This window comes from Stegodyphus dumicola, chromosome X2 (genome assembly GCF_044657685.1).
Source record: "Stegodyphus dumicola isolate Sdum_Otavi_A_Nest chromosome X2, ASM4465768v1".
Taxonomy (NCBI): Eukaryota; Metazoa; Arthropoda; class Arachnida; order Araneae; family Eresidae; genus Stegodyphus; species Stegodyphus dumicola.
In genome coordinates this window covers 183,835,127-183,852,519 of record NC_140781.1, presented here as the reverse complement: position 1 = coordinate 183,852,519, position 17,393 = coordinate 183,835,127, and the positions used below count along the sequence as shown (strand labels likewise).

Below are 17,393 nucleotides of genomic sequence, written 5' to 3'. Positions count from 1 at the left end.
AACAAAACATTGTCTCATATTTGATGGAGAACACTTCTGAAGGTTTGACACCTCTCTTTCCCTAACACTAGTCTCTCGAAAAAGCTTTCGGCTAGACAGTATTTTGTGTCCTGTATGCCACTAGGACACTATACACTTACAAACATCCGTGCTTTCTCCGAGATTCCAACCCGAGTCTAAGGTTATGGCAACCGGCTCCCATACCTATCATACATATATATATTTATATAACTAATATTCCTGACATTGTATGGAAGTTTGATTGTTAGAAAAAAATGAAATTATTCTGAACGTTACACGTATCATCCAAGTGCAAACAAAACTAAGAGGAATGATAAAATTTAACGACCAGTTTTTGACTCACTTACTAATTTTCGTTTTGGGTTACAGCTTATCGTATAGTCAGTACATTTGTTGCACGACTATATTATATTCTTTTACTTAATTCACCTTTCTGTTTCACACATATATACGGCATGTAAATCAAATTCAAAGAAGAAAAGATTTTAGCGACAAGAATATAAATGTGTTTGAGATAACTATTTTTGCACTCCTACCCAGTCAAAAAATCCTCATAAAATTCAGACTAAAAGGAAGACATAGAAATAGCCTTTGGGTCAAGACAATTAGGTTGTAAAGCAATAAAGCTAGATTCCATTTTTTTTGTATTTTTTATTTTTTGTATTTATTCTGGAGACTTCGTGCATTCCGAAAAACTTATTGATTCCTTGAAAATAATTCTTGATATTTTGCCTGAAACAACTGTTGCTAAAAACATTTGAATGAATGTCATGCAAACAAGAAAAAAAGAGTGACACAATGACTTTCACATGCAGAAAATGTAAGAAGATATCGTAAGCCCCATCTAGACTAAAGATGTTAGATTTAAAATATTTCGTAAACTGAAAAAAAAACCTGCATGCCGTGCAGCATGCCATAAAAATGTCTGAAAAAGGACACATATTAAGTAGTTTACATACATTTTAAAATGAAAAAGGTGAATAGCAAGAAAGAAACAGTTCAGTTCGAAAGTAAAAATACTTTCGAAATACTTTACCATAAAAATTCTAAAAGTGTTTGTTTCGCGACTGATATTTCTTTTTTAAATTCCGTTGTTAATTTATTAAAATTGAGTTCATATTTAATATTTTTAATGCAAAGCAAATATATTTTAGTTATTAGTGTTTTTACTCCCTGAAATTACACAATTTACTACAAAACAATTTTCATAGGAATACACAAAATTTTCTCAACGTAAAAATTTACTTTATATTTCTAAAACATTTTGATAGTTTTTTTTTATAATTTTAGCATTTTTTTCAGCCATTTCAACCATAGAATTTTCAGAGTCATGTATTTTATTTTTTGCTTTTGAAATTTTAAATATACTTTTACGTAAGGAACTAGACTGGAATTCAACAAATACATATTTTGTATTTCTAATTGAAACGCATAACATTATAATATTTTTTAATGTTATTAAATCCCATATATTAAGCTACTAAAAAATGAACTAAATTTACTGGCCTTAAACTGTAGATAGAGTTCAACAACTGCCTGCGTATTCATGGTGCGTGTACAGAATATATAAAATGACAAACGCATATCACACAAAAACTTTAGAATCTTTGCATAAACTAATAGTTACTTTATTTCGACACAGAAAACGATATTAATCATACAACATAAAATATAATAATTAAAATGTAAATTAAGAATATTATTAAAACGTGACTTACACGCGTAATAAAACATACGAATATATCGTATCACGGTGCCAACTGATACTGTTTTAAACAGTGAAAGGAAAGAAATAAAAGTTAACTTTTACGTATTTGAAGGATCAGGGTGTTTAGCTTTACTGCCATAAAATTGTTTCTCTTCCTTATTACGTGCCCTATATCCCGTAAACGGATTATAAAAACCAACGATACAAATATACTCTAAGTACTTAGGACTTAGGATTGATTAAACAAATAAATTAATGAGAATGTTAATTATTTAATTAACTTTTCAGCAGTAAATAACTTTAAACTGGAATCAAAATACGGGTTTTAAAAATAAACAACAAACAGTTTTTTTCAAAGTCATCACATAAGCTAAATTAGATTTGACAGATCCCACTCCCGCCCATCTCTAAAATATGTTATATCACGAAAGTGAAGCTATGAGTTCTTAAGAGCAGATACACTAGTCAAATTTTGCCGTCAAAAAAAATTTTAATTAATGCAGCTAGCGAAAGAAATTTAAACTTTAGCCTGAATGCAAAGCATAGTATAGTTTAATAAATGTGAATTGGAATGGATTATTTGTTTCGGGTAAAACACACTAAGCCCACTTTCCTAATGAAAGGAATATTTTCGTGGAGGATAAAGGAACAGGCTTGTATTTATGTTACACAGAGTGTACCACGAAAATACAAATGCAGCCGGTCTCTCTGCCGAATTTCGAACTCCGGCCGAACTATTATTATTCAGTGATCTAATCCATTTAGCCATTAGACAGCTTACAGATGCGGCTTCCTCCTTCCCCAAAAGAGAAAAGAAATGAAACTGTTTTAAGTCCTTTTTTCTACATATATGAGCATGCAAAAACTCAAATTCATTGTTTCAATATATCTAACAAAATTCCCTTTCATGCCATGAATTTTTTTTTTTTTTTTTTTTTTTTTTTTTTTATAGAATCGATTCATTGCTTTAAAGATAAGAATGAGTTTTTCTTCTTTGGAAGAAAACATGTTAAGCTACTTTTACTTATTCCTTGCGTTAAACCTTAGTCATTGTCTTGCTCTCCTCCATTATTCATCAAACGTAAAGAGAATTTATTCGCAGTTAAAAGCGAGCTAAATGTGGGTGTGAATAATAGCCAATCTTTATGTAAATTTCTGCAGATGGTTCTGTCATTTCTATCTCGATTGAATGTGATCCTAACCATAAAATATGGAAGGAGAAGTTCACATCAAAGCAGGAATTTGACCACCGCGTTAGCCGTTGACATAATTGACCTAAGATCAGTGACTCGATAGATTGTTTAAAGACGAATTTTTAAAATCGTAAAACAAAATCAAATCAATCAATTTATTTAACTAAAATACAAAGGCCTGAAAATAATTCAATCTCATCTTTAACAAAATTAATGATAAACTTCCTCCTAACTAATGTGATTTATTGATAAAACACTTTATGTTTTATACCTCATTAGTATACATGTGAAAGGCTTTGGATTTGAAAGATTCGGAGAAAAAAAGGAAGTGTCTAAATTTATTGGATTATGGCAAAGTATACCAATGCTATATGTATATGGGTAGAGATATCTTTGTGTAAGATCTTTCGAAGGTAAATTGGTTCGTATTCATGCTACAGGTAAAGAAAAATACGGAAACGTCCATGCAGCCAGTATGTTCGCTAGGTATAAGCCTGGATTCCACAACACCAAAGTCCTTGCAATCTTATACATTTTATCTCTGGTGGACCATAAATAGAGGATAAACGATGCATAGTTTTTTACTGTAGCAATATATCTACTCATTACAAGGAGCCATGGGTGATTCTCGGCATCGATAGCATCACTGAGACTCACGCTTAACTTCAGCAACATCAGTGCTGTAAAAATTTTGCAGCAGTGCACTGTTAACTCAACTTCAGAAGCGCTGTAAAAAGCCATAGTGTTGTAGAGACATTAGGTTATTTCGAATCAGGAAAAATGAAAAATGAGCAACGCCTTCGCCGGGAATCGAACCACGGACCTCTGGAATATACCCCCAGTGTGCTGACCACTACACTACGAAGGCATGCTGAGAAGGCGGGAGAAATACCCTATAGTGTTATCAATAGAAATTGTTCTTATACATTTAATTATAAGAAGCTAAAATGACTTTTCCTTAAACAGGCACCACATTTTAATGTTTCCCGTTTCTAAATATTGTGGCAATTCCAAAAACTGAATAATTCCTTGACTATTAAAAAAACGCAAACTTGAGTCTAAACAAACTCAGAAAGTACTATAAATTTAATCAAATAGTCTTAGGTCTTTCGAGTTTTGTCGAAAAGGCAAATTAAATTGCACTACAGATTGAAGCGTACTGTATCTTAACGTAATACATAAATTTAAAAAATAAATTAGAACAGTAATTATATCTTAAATATTATACATTTGCAGACTCATTGATCCCAAAGCATACTTTTGGCTAATTTTAATTACATTTTGCCATTATCCACTGTTCCGTCGTGCTATGGTTTAGCGTGCACATAGTTTTCTTTCCTTGCGCTTGCCATAATGTTTTCAGATAAGAGTTAAAATGCTTTTCATATTTTATTATGTCTCTAAGCATTCGTGTGTAAACATAGCGTGTGAGTAACTATGAGAGTTATTTCTGTATTCTTATGACAACTTAAATGAAATCTTATTATCGAAAAACCGTGGATAGTTTTCTAATTTCATAAGCTACAGAAATATAGGTAACGTTAGTCTTTATGCTGTATATACTACGCTTAATTTCAGTTGATAAATTTGAAAAAAAAAATTTAAGCTTAAATACAAACACAGAAATTGGGTCCTTGCAATTTGTAGAAAAAGGTAATTTAAATGCAGCATTTTTTTACATGTTAATAAGTCACTGAAATCATTAATCTGCATTTGTTCATGTTAATCTTTAGTTAAAGTAACTTTTAAAATTGTTGGTAATTTATTCAGCTTTTAAATGTAATGTATTTTGAAATGTCCAATAGAAGTATAGAGATTAATGATACTTCAACGTATACGCTTGATCGATCGATAAATTCAGTTACACTTGGGTCGAAATTTGAAACCGATAATTCGTAAATTTCGCATGCTGCATATAAACAGATAAATCAATGCGGGGTAAGGATGTTTGTCTATCCCCGAAATAAAAATTAAATATTGCCATATGTCTACTTTGTTGACCACATTTTAAGATTAATTGCGTTTATCACTAAATGTATACTAATTGAGAGTACACTTTCTATGCAGCTATTTTATTCGTTACTATATAATTCAGATTTTTTTTAACTCGCAAGCTAAAATAGTCCTGTAATTATATTCTTGATGGCAGTGCTAGTTAAATACAAGAAGACTTAATATGCTGGCATTATAACAGTGAACACTATCCATCAAAAGGCATAAATATTTTTTTTTGCATAGTAGGTCGAAGAAATGGTTGAAGTGCCCAATGGTTTCTTAAAGGTTTTAATTTTAGCTTATGACACTTGCTAAAAACCAAACGGTGCAGTGTTTCTACGCTGATTTTTACAATAGACTGTTTAACGTTAAAAATATTATCCTCCGAAGGAAGAACAAAACAAGCCCTAAATTTGCATGAATATACTAGACTATGCAAACTATTAGCATTTCACGACATGCCTACACTATAGGCAATATTAATGACAGTTCGAAGCAATAAAAAATGCAGATTTAAATTTGTAAGAAAATACAGTCATTTTCTACTGTGGTTGTTTTGTTAGAATACCGGTCCGGCACATAGAGGACATGGTATTCGACTCTATGTAAAAGCATAGAGGAATATTTCAAGACTTTGTGCACCTAACTCTTTCTGTTTTTATATCTGAAACCCAAAAATCTGAAGGTTGGTTCATTACAAGTTAGAACTGATGTGTTGTGATCGTCCGACTTGTCTCTCTTACTTGCAGGTGGCGCAGTGTAAGGAGTTCAGAAATTTCTTCCATGTGCTGTTTATGGTACAAACGTTAACATACCGGACTCTACACGAGAAATGAATGAATTTTTCAATATATCTTGTTCCTAACTTCTCTTTTCTTTGTAGGTTTCTATGTGACAAAAAAAAAATGCAATCTGCAAAACGGCAACAAATATATGTATAAGATTTCTACGCAAAATACGCCTCCATTAATGCAGTGGTATTATATATTATAGAAAAACTTATACTTAATTACATTAGTCCGTTCTTTAATTTTAGTAAAATTACGAAAGTTCCCTGTTTTCCTTTTTACTATTCTCCATGCAATCATAATATTTAACTCAAGTACAGGAACTTTTATTATGCCCCCTACTTTCTTGATTTTTTCTCTAATCCATTGCTCAATAGCTCTTAGCAAATTTATGAGTGACAGATAGCAAAGTTTTTTGTATTTTATGCTTATTAAAACTTGCCGTATTATTTCTTATTTTAGAGCAGCTCATTTTCTTCGAAACGCTTTTTCATATGAATTTATTGGGAAGAGATTTAACTTGTGATATGAATTCATGAATTCCTGTTAGACCAATATCCCTGTTTGCTTTTACCACAAAACTGTCTAATTCGCTGTCGCAGTATTTAATTTATGCTAAGTCATTATTGTCGCTAAACTAAAATCCATTCTCCATTTCTACTCCTCAGTTATCATACAGAGTGAAAATGCTAATCGATGAGAGAATTGCTGTATATTCTGTGCTTCTAGATCGTAGCAACATTAAATTTATTTTTAGAACTTTACAGAATTTAAAATAGTACGCAGTCTGTTGATATATAACACTTCGGCTGTACATAAGTATTTGTTACCGAAGTTTTGTTTATGCACTCAATTTAATTATTTTTTAACTTTGAAAAGCATCTTTTCTATCAAAAGGAAAAGTTCGTTTCTCAAATTTATTGAAGTACTATTTGTGTTTAGTAACAAAAGAATGACAGTGTGGAAATGTAAATAGTGCATTTTAACAGTAATGATAGAATTTACATCTAATTTTATCGAAATAACTTTAACTTATTCTGTTATTGTTGCTCTAATATGAAAGATATGCGTTGCTTTTCAACTCATTAACTATGAATTTTCCCTTCTTGGCGTAAAGCAAAAAAAATATGATACAATTTCATTATTATACATCCTTATCCGTTTAAAACAAACACAGCCAAAGTAGACTTTAGATATGTCTGAAAATCAAACTAACTTGTGATAGTAGTACTAGTAATTATTTTATATGTCGAAATTCATTTCTTTTTGAATTAATTAAAACCTACCTCAATAAACTTTCATAACATTTAAATTACAATATTTCTTTTTCTCTCATATTATTTGGATCACCCCGTATAGGCTGACTGTAATGATCCTTAGCACAAGCATATTGTGTCAATTAAATATCAGTTAAGTGAACATGACTATATCATTTTAAATGTAAATTACATTATTGATCCATCAGATCTGTATACTGTCTTCCACTCTGGCTTTACTACAATGAAATTATCTTCACCCTCTTCGATGTCAACTGAGGCAGTTTAGGTGACATCTCATATATTATGTTCGTTGCTAGCAAATCGAATGCGAAATTAATTCGATTCCCTATTGCACATTTAAGCGCAACACGAGTAACTATTGGTTTCGATGCCGTTTTAAGCTAGAAGTGGATGTTATGATTGAAGCATTTTATTAAACAATTTAATTTGAACACTAGCTTATGCTTTCAAATCTCGCGGTTTAACGTTCTATGCAACTTTTTGGACGTTGCCAGGATTTAGCTCTCATAAATTTAAACATCTTGCGACTAGACAGCGGTTAATTTTAGAATAAATTGCTTTGCAAGATAAAGGATGGTCATGATTTTTTTCCAGCTGTAAATTAGAAATTTTCCCGTTTTATATGAACACGATTTTATTTGTACTTTCATGTACTTTACTGCGACTTGAATACAAAATGTTAACCTATCAAAGGTGCTATAATTAATCTGTGTGTTATGGATGGGAAAATACCCACAGGGCGATATATACGTGTTTTCATACGTCATAGCAGAGATGAGTTAATTTCATCTATAAACCGAATGTTGTCGTTTTCTTAAAGATGTTATACCATGAAAGCTATTTTTCTAAACATGGTTTTTCAAATATTACAGAACACAGTCTTTATGGTCAATGGTCTAATGAATAAAAAACTAAATCTCTAGTCAAGCAATGCCCGATATTTCACTCTGAAATTATGTACAATAAAAGTAATTAAGATTTTGAACAACGGCAAATGGAAAAGAACTTAAAATTAAAAATTAAGCCAAAAGAATAATATTAATCTGACATATACTTTGAATAAAACGCTATCAATTTTGAAGTTTAACAGGCACATATCTCTCCTCTTTTGGGGATTTTTAATAAAACACTATCAAATCGGAGGGCTAGTGACACTAATTTAATCTGATAGCGCCACGACTTACTTTGTCTTCGGTGTAAGGTCAGTTGTAAGGGACATTATCAAGTACAATTAACTTAAAGAAGAAAAACCGTAATAAAACATTATAATGGTATGTGCCGATTCCTAACGCATTTGACATGCATCAAACGTTGCAAAGAGCACTCATTATACTATAATATTAAAGTACGGCTGGATTCTTAAGAAAGTAACAAAAGCATTTTCTGGATTTGCGAATTCGTTATTAAATACCTATTTACAAAGATGATTAACGATTTAAAAGATTCTTACAGTTTTAAAGAATTAAAGAAACTTACCCTACGAATATTTGTTCAACTAATATCTTTAAAGTGTACCTTCAAAGTGTGCTTAACTAAAAACAAACTCTTACCTGAATCTTATAGTGATTTTTAACCATGGGCTGTAATCAATAACATTGCACGTTTAAACCATATTTTTATTTACAAGACAAAGAATCATGCCTCATTTCAACAAAAAATATTGGAACGTTGCAAAATAACTTTAAAAGAACTGAATGCTGTTAAACGGACCAAAGGAAACCAGTAAAGTATCTGCTGTTATTAATAGTGATTTGGTTTAATCGAGCAGAAATTTCTCCTCTAACTTACCCTCTGATATTCGGCCAAAGAAGCTATTAATTTGTAGTTGCAGTAAATGTTATTCATTGGTCGGTTAGCAGACAGAACCCACGTAAATCAGCGATACAAAGCAATATCTCCTGTTAAGAAAAGTTCAAAATGACGCATATGCTGAGTAATGCTCATTAACTGTTATTTTTTGCATACATATTCATAGAATTTTTAAGATAGTGGCATTTAACTAAGAGGAAGATAGAAATTGGCTAAATGTTAAATGTAATTGATTAAAATTTTAAATATAATTTAACAGTTTTACTAATGAAATTTATAGCACGTTTTATGACCATCTCTTGCTGAAGCTATAATTCCCGTTTTACATATTCTTGAGCATCCCTTCAGAATGCAAAGCATTTCTGTTTGAATATACCACATATTCCGCATGGAAGTTTCAGCCGGCGATGTTTTATTAGTTGCTGAATTTACGAAAGCTTGTATCCAATCCTTAACTACACACTGATAAACTACAATAGGAAAATGAAAAGAAATTTAACGAAAGTACTTTTCAATAGGAGCAACAGAAGTGTCTTACTTCTCCATAAAAAGTCCTTATTTTTGCAAGCGCTTTAAGCATACTGTAATGTGAATAAAAGCAAGCTCTAATAAAATTAAAGACGCTTTCTCTAGTCTAGTTTTCTCCAAATAATAGAAATGCACATTGAGAATGAATAGAAATTCTTATTGATAATTGATATAATAATGATACTTATTAAAGCCAACATAATTCTGTGTCAATGTACTTAAACTTACCACCAACTTTTACTGAAAACTTTAAAAAAATGTATTTTGATTTACACAAACTGAATATATTTCTATTTAATTACTTGAATCTAATCATATGCGACTTTGCAGACTATCTAATACATTAAATCAGCTCACTGTGCAGAGCTACCGAAATAATTATTTCATACGTAAAACGTCAACGATTTCTACCGATTTCATAGAGGTTTTCTCAATGCAAATTTACTCTTGGGAAGTAAATATTTTTAATATATTTGAATGCAATAATTAATACATTTTTCAAACAGTCAATAAAAGAATTATATAGACTTCTTAACTCTTTACTTCTGAAGAAATAGGAGCTGAAGATAATAATATTTATACAGCAGAATTTTTACAAACTAGCTACACCTGAAATATATGATCTTTGACATCGCAATCAAACATTTAAATTTTATATGCCAAACATTTCGTGCGGCGTGAAGTTAAACTTCCGAACTAAATATAATTCAGCTTACTTTCCATTTATTTTGGATTATTGGGTTTCCTCGCATTCAGTTTGTTAAATATTTCCAAACGGAAGCCTGCCGAGGTTTTAAAGAATGAAGCACCTGCCTCAGGTAAAAAAAAAAGATATGGCACTTCAAAATTAAAATAAAACAAAATAAATGATAATGTGTAAATGATGACAAGCATTTCAGGGAAGCAATTTTGAGATCTGCCTGTAACGTTAAAAATCTGTTGGAATGCCTCTGCTCGTAAGCTACAATTTTCCAGCATTGTGCGTGATGTAAGTAATTATTTCCCTTATATGCTGTTAAATTAAAACATGTTCTTTATAAAAGAAGTGACCTTAAGCGTTGTTCATCAGTTAGAATTGAATTTTTGAAATTAATCAGACCGTATCAAAAGCTAAGAATAAATATGCGTGTATGCCCATGAGATATTTAATAATGAATTCATAAAATTCAAGTGCAGGAAAGTATACACTTCCGAAACAGAATTATTCCCTGATTTTTCAAAAAACTTTTACGCCAGACAAATCACATTTAAAACACTCGTGAAAGTTCTCGAAGCCATAAAAGGCGAATTTAAAGTCTAGAAAGGCAAAATGCTTTTTTTGAAATTGCCGTTGAGAAAAGAGTCTTATATATATATATATATATATAAAGAAGAAAGTTTTTTTTTTCAAATCTAAGTAAAAAAAATAATAATAAATGAGTTATCCTTTCTTAGGAGACGAAAAGAGCTGATGTAAGAAAAAGAAAGAAATGAAGTGATGAATGAGAAAGGAGAATGAATGAATCATGAGCTTCTGCAATTTTAATATTGGTTGGGTCTAAAAGCTCGGAGACTCACAAAATCTTTAGACTTTTTAACTGTATTAAACCTGCATATTTTATTATAAAGATAAAATAACACTGAGGAATTCTGTGCGACTATTGAAAAACCTGATTACAAAATTAATATTTTCAAATACCCTTTATGTTGAAAAATAAATAAAAGTTTAAGCAAAAAATGCGATCTTATTTTGGAACAAATTTTAAATAAAACTCTTTTGATTTCGAAAAGGGTGATCAAACACAGGTCTCGTTTCTTAAAAAAGCAAAAAAAATGGTTTTCTCTGTTAAAAAGAGGCCTACATCTAATCGTCCTCAAAGTCCACAGATTTTTATTCAAAATCTGGGTCAATATAAGTATTTCTCCGAATTTTAGATTTTATATTTATGTGCTTCTCTTATACTTTAAATAAAAGATTTACTGATATGTACACAAGAAGTAAAAGCAATAAACGTCCTGATTTATTTATTTAAAGAGATTACGTTTAATATTTTTGTAACTGATTGCTGAAAATAGTCAAGCATTCTTTCATCATAATTATCTAACATTCTAAAGGAGTTAAACTAATTAAATATTTACAGTCAAGCTATGCTATGAGATAAAACTGACATCGAAATGTAAAATGGGGATTAAATGGCCGATCTGTAACAAAACTTAAGATTTAACGCTTAACGTTAGGAGAAAATATTTAATTTTCTAAGATGTACTTCGCAAAAATTCTAGAATGCTTCTTATTTGCAAGATTACACACTTGGGTAAAAGTAAACGAGGCGATTCGTTTCCGTTTGCATATTCACAACATCGGTAAATTCAACTATTATAAGCACTGAATGCTTTTAAACGCTAGGCTTGACTGACATATGTGTGGAAATCAGTATGTATTTTATAATACCCTAGTGCAAGGTTTCCCACGCTTTTCCTTGCATCGAACCCATTTAAGCGATTCTCTTCATCGACCGCTTACTTTGTTCTCTATAATATAGAACATACAACATAATCCAGATGCAATAAAGTGTACATAAATAATTACATGTAACAATTAGAGCGATAATATGAATGCGAATTTAAAAAAGTGGTTTATTAGACTTATGTTTGTAGAGTCATTAGGTATTTTTTGGAGGCCGGAGAGATGCAAAATTAGAACTTTCTCTTGGTGATCTTCGATATTGGATAACTGCGAAACTTTTGCTTCTAGCTCTCTTCCAGTTAAAACGCTTATTTTGCTCGCTTACCCTCTGCTGCCTATTATCAGCTGTTTTAAAAATGTAGAGATATTAGATTGATTGGAAAAGCCGGAGAGATGAAAAATGAGCAATCGCCTTCGCCAGGAATCGAACCACGGACCTCTGGAATACCGGCCTAGCGTGCTACCGTTACACCACGAAGGCACGCTAGGGAAGTGGGAGAAATACCTTATATGTTTTAGAATTACTAATTTTACAAATATAAACAAGTTTTCAAAAACGAAATCACAGATGAACATTGCACAATTCACATTTAATTAATGCGATGGCTGCGTTTAATGTTTTGATTGAATTTTTTTAATATTTGACATAAAGTTACTTATCTCTTTAATCACCTCGTTCGACAATATTAAATCTGTTTCATATTTTCCGTAGAAAATTACTAACTTGAGTAAAGCTTACTACATGATATAACTTTATTATCGATTATAGAGTCATTAGGTGTCTTGAGGATGAGGATGTAAAAAAATGTGCAATGTCTTTGTCTCCGGACCTCCCGAATACGTGTCCAGTGTGCTTTCAGTTACACCACAAAGGCATGCAGAAAGGAAGGAGAAAATACCTTAAACAGTAAACGATTAATTATTAATTTTATAAATGACTTTTTTTGTAATCAATGGTATCTAGATTATTACGACACTTATAAACATATATAAACTATTACAACACTTATAAACATATATAGTCATATAAAAATTATTTAACTTTTGACTGTGAAACAAATCGTCAGAAATTAGCATCTCTTTTTTCCCATACGGATAATTTATAAGAAAAATATGTCAACAAATAGTTCTACATACTTAGTTCATAGTACACTGAAGTCTGAATTTTACTCTCTAATTGGTACCTGAAAAAATTGTGCCACTGCACGGATTTGAACGTGGGATCTACTGTGAGTCGGATGTCTATGCTATCACCTAACAGTTGCATGAAAAAAATACCTAAAACGATTACCTTAATTCTCGGAAGATTCTCACTTAGTGAGACGTAGTTCGATAACAATTTATTCCATACGTTTTAATTTGTATACTAGACATAAAGACAGTAAAGATTTTTAGAAATGAGAAATCCCTGAAAATAAGCTGTGATTTTACCCGCAACTAAAGATGTAATTTTCTGTACTCTCTTATGATATATTTATCATTACACCACATTATAGAGACTATTATTTTGAAGCAAAAGACGTAAGAAATCTGCAGTGCCTTCCCCGAGAATCGGGCTCGAGACTTTGCGATTGCTAGTCGAAAGTGCTTTCCAGTTATAAAGTAAAGAAAGAGAAAATACCTTACAACATAATTTCACAAATGAAGGAAATTATTTATTTTATTTATAATTACGCATGTTGCTACATGCATAAATTGGTTTATGACAAAATAATAGAAATGTTTACAATAACAGTGCTTTGAAAAACAACAGCAAGAGGATACGTATCCTATAGCTTCTGTAAATTCAATGTTTTTCAGGGTTTAACTGCACTCTTAAAATAGCAACGTCTGATTACTAGAAACTTTGCTTTTGTGTTTATTGTACAACACAAAGCTTAAAAACACATATATGTATCTTGAATTTCTGAATATTATAAATAAATACAAAAGTATTCGTTTCATTTCGTTGTCAACTGTTGTAAGATAAATGTGCAAAGAAAATCGATTATGGTTTTGAGCTTATGAAGCAAATCATTCTTTCTAAAATAAAGCTGGAAACTTTAGTTAAAATGGCAAGTGTCATGTTCTTGATTATTTAAAGCCCAGAAAGTTTTATTCGTATCCGACTAGAAACGCAGCTGAAGGGGTTAAATAAATACGAAAATAGAAAAACAATATCCCCATCTATGGAAACACGTTTCTCCCTCTAAGACTTGGTTAAACATTTCTATCAAAACAGCGTTCGTTTGATTACTCAGGACTTAAAACATTTCTGTTTATAAATATTTCCTTTGTTCATTGCTTCCTAAGAATGATTGTGAAACCCCATTTAGCATCAAGGAAACGTAAACGAGAAATATCGATCCGTTAGTTGATAAGATGGATTGATGCTTTAAATAAGAATTCGATTCAAATTACTCTTATCTCTCTCTGTATTTTTTTAAATTTAGATGCAGACTGATGTCGCAAGATTGTCCCATGTTCCAAAAGCAATGATTTGTAAACATGTTCTAAACTCGTAAAAAACGTTTCTTTCCAAACGTAAACTAATGTAGTTGCAACATTGACTCCTGTTGCCTTAATTGCATTATCAGGGTTGCCCATAATTATTCTATTTCTAGATTTCTGAAAATGTTGTTAAATTAAGGATGCTTTCAGTTTTCATAATCACATTATTTTAGTGGATGCTTCTGTGAAATACCAACCTAAGACATAAATGATTAATAATTCAAGTTTATAGAGATTATACGTCCAAAAAATATTATAAAAACTCTTACGAAAGGAAGTTTCAGCTCTGATTCATTAAGCCTAATTTGAAGCATGGATTTCGAAAGAATGTTATTCTTAAAATTTTTAAAAAGACTATTTTACCCGGAGAATGTCTTGTAAAAGAATTATGTTTTCATGCAAATAAATCAATTTTGAAATACGAGTTCCAAATGTTTTAATCTGTGCCATCCAATTCCTCTCTATGAATTCCATTCGCAGAATGAACAAATATGTATAGGTGTAAAGGAAATAATATTAGTACACTATCGGTAGTTTTGGGAAATCAATCCTATTAAGATAAAACGTTTTCGTCACAAAGAAACAATTCGAATGCGTCAAAACTGCCCAATTGCTCAAATAATTTGGTTCGTTGTTCTACGAAACGACTTCAAGAAATTTCCTAATAAAATTAAGAATGTCATTAATTAGATAAAGTTCCCGTGTCAGGACTTCTGTTCCTTCTAATTGCCTTTGGAAACGTAACTGGAGTCCTGAGTAGGAACAGGGAGCTTACTCAAAACTAGTGTGTAGAAGATACAACAAAGATAAGAAGGGTTAAATTTACTCTTTATTTCTCACAGCGTACAGCCATTCCCGCACTTCGGGATACTGAGACCACCACTTATGGTCTAAAACGTAGAAAATAAGAAATAAACTAACTTTTCTAACAGTCTACTAAATAAGAACTAAGATGTTTTACAGAGACTAGTAACGCGAAGATTGGCCTTTTGACACTACGTATGTAGTGAGCGAAATGCAAAAGACTACAATACGTCTTCAAATATCAGCCAGAACTAAGTTCTGGCCTCAAAGCCAGACCATGAACTAACTGAAAAGCACTAAGGCAGCAAGAACTATCCCTTTTTCTTGGCTAAAAGCCATCTCTTAAATACCTATACAGTTTGCAACCTCATTAGCATAAACAATTTTACTCAAGCTTATTCTGGCCGGAAATTCAAAATAAGAGAGAATAGCAAAGTTTTAAAATAAAATAAACGTTAGCAAAATTTAAAATCCTTACACCCCTCTCTATAGTTAAAATCATGTATAAAAATTTACTTCATCCAAAATATGTGTCAATAATTGGAAAACTACAACCTTTGTTTGGCGTCAGTGCTAACTGAAAATGCCCATTGCATCCTGAAAGACAGTCTATGCTAGTACAGGAACAAAATTATCCTACCAAGGCACATTGGTTTCTCTTGCCTAATGACTGCAACACGCGTAGCTCCATACCTTACAACAATTGGAGGAAAAAAGAAAGTGATATGAGTAAAAGGCAACTTAGGAGATAGTGGCATGTAAGCTGTCCTGCATGGTGAAGGTTTGTTTTAAAATCATTTTTTTAAATTTGGCAAATTCTGTTGATTTGAAAATTTAATCTAATGCATTAAATTTCCCATAAGATCATCCTTCCTTTCGAAAAATATTTCTTATCAAAGATTAGATGTCTTTTCCACGAAGACTGAATGACTTAAATATATCTTATCGGACTTTACAGTATTCGAAACATTTCTGCAACTAAGCCGAAACGTTAATTTTAATTACCGATTTTTTAATGAAAGAATACATGTTTTTTTTTTTTTTTTTTTTTTTTTTTTTTTTTTTTTTTTCCAATAAGGAAATTTTTGTTAAAAGAAGAAAACACTTTTTTTCGGATGAGAAAGAACAAAAGAAAAAAGTTAATTATTCAGCTACTTTATTAAAGTTAAATTAATCAGATGTATGAGAAAAGCCGTTAAATCGTTTCGTAAATTAATAAAGATTCTGTATTAACTAAAGCGTTCTAGAAGATTCGTCTCACAATCTCTAAATGTAATATATAAACATCTTTTAGCTAGACGGGCAAATATTAGAAAATTCTAGTCATTAAACATACCAAGCAGTTCTAAAACGCACCAGAAACGCGCTTCAAAGACAGATACAAAATATATTGATCGTCCACTGTGCCAATTCGAGCTATTTAATCAGTAATACTATTTACACCAGAAATATAACATCTATAACATCCTGAAAACCACTCGTTGAGGGTACAACCAGTTGAACAATCAGCAAAAAAAAAACCACATCATCACCTTCAGGGAAGCCGACTGGTTGCACCGGCAGACTGCTTGACAAGAAGGACTAAGCGATTGTGTAGTCCGATGATGCCGTTACCAAAGATTTAACATGGCTTCCATCATGACAGCAGAAAACTTAAGAAATAATACAACAGTTAGTGCTGTGACGCGTTCAAGATACTTCCGCTATCTGGTATTCAGAATCACTTTCCTATATCTCCTGGATGCGTCATGAAACACCGTGAGAAAACATTTGACAAAGTCCGGACTACAAAGTAAACGTCTTTTATGACCTCTGACGTTTGCCGTTAACTCCAGGACATCAGCAATAACACTTAAACTGTTGCTGTGAATGCGAAATTTGGAACGTATCTGAATGGAGTATATCATTTTCAGTGATGAGTGATAGTTATCACTTGGCTTGGATGGGCAAAGAATTCGAGATTGGAAAAGGCCTGGTTGATTCTTTTCACCTGACATCATGGAGAGACATACGTTTATCGTACCTGGTATTACTTTTGGGAAGTGACTGCCTATGGTACCGGTAATTCGCAGTATTTTATCATTTCGATGATACATTGACCACATCCAGTAACACGTTGCAATGCCAGTGCTAACGCATTTGTCGGAAGCCGTCATTCAAGCGGTAATGCCCTTTCATATTCCGGTAGAGTCCCTTTGGAATCGGAATACTGTTACAACCTTTTTTTAAACAACTTGGGGCCTGAGAAAATGCATGTCAAAAGGATTATCCTCATGCATTACCGACAAAGACAGTTGGACAACAGAATATATGTAATGTTTTCACTCAATA

General features: G+C 31.6%; 1 protein-coding gene and 1 non-coding gene across 4 annotated transcripts in view; both read right to left on the bottom strand.

The window, feature by feature from the left end:
- LOC118187997 (uncharacterized) overlaps positions 1-17,393 on the bottom strand; it is a 192,460-nt gene that overhangs the window by 112,734 nt on the left and 62,333 nt on the right. The window lies entirely within an intron of this gene.
- On the bottom strand, positions 3,718-3,790 carry TRNAI-UAU (transfer RNA isoleucine (anticodon UAU)). The gene has a single exon. It is a non-coding gene; the product is annotated as a tRNA-Ile (tRNA).